A 6,000-nucleotide genomic window follows, 5' to 3' on the forward strand; every position below is an offset into this window, starting at 1 on the left:
TGACGATGACGATGACAGTGAGGATGAGGATGACGATGATCATGATGATGATGATGACGATGACGATAACAATGCACATGACGACGACGACGACGACGACGACAACGACGATGACGATGACAATGACGACGATGATGACGATAATGACGATGACGACGATGACGATGACGATGACGATGACGATGACGATGACCATGACGATGACGATGACGATGACGATGACGATGACGATGACGATGATGACCATGACCATGACCATGACCATGACCATGACCATGACCAGACCATGACCATGACCATGACCATGACCATGACCATGACCATGACCATGACCATGACCATGACCATGACCATGACCATGACCATGACCATGACCATGACCATGATCATGATCATGACCATGACCATGACCATGATCATGACCACGACGACGACGATCATGACGATGACGATGACGATGACGGTGAGGATGAGGATGACGATGATGATGATGATGATGATGACGATGACGATAACAATGCACATGACGACGACGACGATGACAATGACGACGATGATGACGATGACAATGACGACGATGATGACGATAATGACGATGACGACGATGACGATGACGATGACGATGACGATGACCATGACCATGACCATGACCATGACGATGACGATGACGATGACAATGACGATGATGACCATGACCATGACCATGACCATGACCATGACCATGACCAGACCATGACCATGACCATGACCATGACCATGACCATGACCATGACCATGACGACCATGACCATGACCATGACCATGACCATGACCATGACCATGACCATGACCATGACCATGACCATGACCATGACCATGACCATGACCACGACGACGACGATCATGACGATGACGATGACGATGACGGTGAGGATGAGGATGACGATGATCATGATGATGATGATGACGATGACGATAACAATGCACATGACGACGACGACGACGACGACGACGACGACGACAACGACGATGACGATGACAATGACGACGATGATGACGATAATGACGATGACGACGATGACGATGACGATGACGATGACCATGACGATGACCATGACGATGATGACGATAATGACGATGACGATGACAATGACGACGATGATGACGATAATGACGATGACGACGATGACGATGACGATGACGATGACGATGACCATGACCATGACCATGACCATGACCATGACGATGACGATGACGATGACGATGATGACCATGACCATGACCATGACCATGACAATGACCATGACCAGACCATGACCATGACCATGACCATGACCATGACCATGACCATGACCATGACGACCATGACCATGACCATGACCATGACCATGACCATGACCATGACCATGACCATGATCATGATCATGGTCATGACCATGGTCATGACCACGACGACGACGATCATGACGATGACGATGACGATGACGGTGAGGATGAGGATGACGATGATCATGATGATGATGATGATGACGATGACGATAACAATGCACATGACGACGACGACGACGACGACGACGACGACGACAACGACGATGACGATGACAATGACGACGATGATGACGATAATGACGATGACGACGATGACGATGACGATGACGATGACCATGACCATGACCATGACGATGGCGATGACGATGACGATGACGATGACGATGATGACCATGACCATGACCATGACCATGACCATGACCATGACCATGACCATGACCATGACCAGACCATGACCATGACCATGACCATGACCATGACCATGATCATGACCATGATCATGACCACGACGACGACGATCATGACGATGACGATGACGATGACGGTGAGGATGAGGATGACGATGATCATGATGATGATGATGATGACGATGACGATAACAATGCACATGACGACGACGACGACGACGACAACGACGATGACGATGACATTGACGACGATGATGACGATAATGACGATGACGACGATGACGATGACGATGACGATGACGATGACGATGACCATGACCATGACGATGACGATGACGATGACGATGACAATGACGATGATGACCATGACCATGACCATGACCATGACCATGACCATGACCATGACCATGACCAGACCATGACCATGACCATGACCATGACCATGACCATGATCATGACCATGATCATGACTACGACGACGACGATCATGACGATGACGATGACGATGACAGTGAGGATGAGGATGACGATGATCATGATGATGATGATGACGATGACGATAACAATGCACATGACGACGACGACGACGACGACGACAACGACGATGACGATGACAATGACGACGATGATGACCATAATGACGATGACGACGATGACGATGACGATGACGATGACGATGACGATGACGATGACCATGACGATGACGATGACGATGACGATGACGATGACGATGATGACCACGACCATGACCATGACCATGACCATGACCATGACCAGACCATGACCATGACCATGACCATGACCATAGCCATGACCATGACCATGACCATGACGACCATGACCATGACCATGACCATGACCATGAGCATGAGCATGACCATGACGACCATGACCATGACCATGACCATGACCATGACCATGACCATGACCATGACCAGACCATGACCATGACCAGACCATGACCATGACCATGACCATGACCATGACCATGATCATGACCATGATCATGACCACGACGACGACGATCATGACGATGACGATGACGATGACGGTGAGGATGAGGATGACGATGATCATGATGATGATGATGACGATGACGATAACAATGCACATGACGACGACGACGACGACAACAACGACGATGACGATGACATTGACGACGATGATGACGATAATGACGATGACGACGATGACGATGACGATGACGATGACGATGACGATGACCATGACCATGACGATGTCGATGACGATGACGATGACGATGACGATGACGATGACGATGACGATGACCATGACCATGACCATGACGATGACGATGACCATGACCATGACCATGACCATGGACCATGACCATGACCATGACCAGACCATGACCGTGACCGTGACCGTGACCGTGACCGTGACCGTGACCGTGACCGTGACCGTGACCGTGACCGTGACCGTGACCGTGACCGTGACCGTGACCGTGACCGTGACCGTGACCGTGACCGTGACCGTGACCGTGACCGTGACCGTGACCGTGACCGTGACCATGACCGTGACCATGACCATGACCATGACCATGACCATGACCATGACCATGACGATGACCATGACCATGACCATGACCATGACCATGACCATGACCATGACCATGACCATGGACCATGACCATGACCATGACCGTGACCGTGACCGTGACCGTGACCGTGACCGTGACCGTGACCATGACCATGACGATGACCATGACCATGACCATGATCATGACCATGATCATGACTACGACGACGACGATCATGACGATGACGATGACGATGACAGTGAGGATGAGGATGACGATGATCATGATGATGATGATGACGATGACGATAACAATGCACATGACGACGACGACGACGACGACGACAACGACGATGACGATGACAATGACGACGATGATGACGATAATGACGATGACGACGATGACGATGACGATGACCATGACGATGACGATGACCATGACCATGACGATGACGATGACGATGACGATGACGATGACGATGATGACCATGACCATGACCATGACCATGACCATGACCAGACCATGACCATGACCATGACCATGACCATGACCATGACCATGACCATGACCATGACCATGACCATGACCATGACCATGACCATGACCATGATCATGATCATGACCATGACCATGACCATGATCATGACCACGACGACGACGATCATGACGATGACGATGACGATGACGGTGAGGATGAGGATGACGATGATGATGATGATGATGATGACGATGACGATAACAATGCACATGACGACGACGACGATGACAATGACGACGATGATGACGATGACAATGACGACGATGATGACGATAATGACGATGACGACGATGACGATGACGATGACGATGACGATGACGATGACCATGACCATGACCATGACGATGACGATGACCATGACCATGACCATGACCATGACCATGGACCATGACCATGACCATGACCAGACCATGACCATGACCATGACCATGACCATGACCATGACCATGACCATGACCATGACCACGACGACGACGATCATGACGATGACGATGACGATGACGGTGAGGATGAGGATGACGATGATCATGATGATGATGATGACGATGACGATAACAATGCACATGACGACGACGACGACGACGACGACGACGACGACAACGACGATGACGATGACAATGACGACGATGATGACGATAATGACGATGACGACGATGACGATGACGATGACGATGACCATGACGATGACCATGACGATGATGACGATAATGACGATGACGATGACAATGACGACGATGATGACGATAATGACGATGACGACGATGACGATGACGATGACGATGACGATGACCATGACCATGACCATGACCATGACCATGACCATGACGATGACGATGACGATGATGACCATGACCATGACCATGACCATGACCATGACCAGACCATGACCATGACCATGACCATGACCATGACCATGACCATGACCATGACCATGACCATGACCATGACCATGACCATGACGACCATGACCATGACCATGACCATGACCATGACCATGACCATGACCATGACCATGACCATGACCATGACCATGACCATGACCATGACCACGACGACGACGATCATGACGATGACGATGACGATGACGGTGAGGATGAGGATGACGATGATCATGATGATGATGATGACGATGACGATAACAATGCACATGACGACGACGACGACGACGACGACGACGACGACAACGACGATGACGATGACAATGACGACGCTGATGACGATAATGACGATGACGACGATGACGATGACGATGACGATGACCATGACGATGACCATGACGATGATGACGATAATGACGATGACGATGACAATGACGACGATGATGACGATAATGACGATGACGACGATGACGATGACGATGACGATGACGATGACCATGACCATGACCATGACCATGACCATGACGATGACGATGACGATGACGATGATGACCATGACCATGACCATGACCATGACCATGACCATGACCAGACCATGACCATGACCATGACCATGACCATGACGACCATGACCATGACCATGACGACCATGACCATGACCATGACCATGACCATGACCATGACCATGACCATGACCATGATCATGATCATGATCATGACCATGATCATGACCACGACGACGACAATCATGACGATGACGATGACGATGACGGTGAGGATGAGGATGACGATGATCATGATGATGATGATGATGACGATGACGATAACAATGCACATGACGACGACGACGACGACGACGACGACGACGACGACAACGACGATGACGATGACAATGACGACGATGATGACGATAATGACGATGACGACGATGACGATGACGATGACGATGACCATGACCATGACCATGACGATGGCGATGACGATGACGATGACGATGACGATGATGACCATGACCATGACCATGACCATGACCATGACCATGACCATGACCATGACCATGACCAGACCATGACCATGACCATGACCATGACCATGACCATGATCATGACCATGATCATGACCACGACGACGACGATCATGACGATGACGATGACGATGACGGTGAGGATGAGGATGACGATGATCATGATGATGATGATGACGATGACGATAACAATGCACATGACGACGACGACGACGACGACAACGACGATGACGATGACATTGACGACGATGATGACGATAATGACGATGACGACGATGACGATGACGATGACGATGACGATGACG

Source organism: Lineus longissimus, chromosome 15, assembly GCF_910592395.1.
Source record: "Lineus longissimus chromosome 15, tnLinLong1.2, whole genome shotgun sequence".
Lineage (NCBI taxonomy): Eukaryota > Metazoa > Nemertea > Pilidiophora > Heteronemertea > Lineidae > Lineus > Lineus longissimus.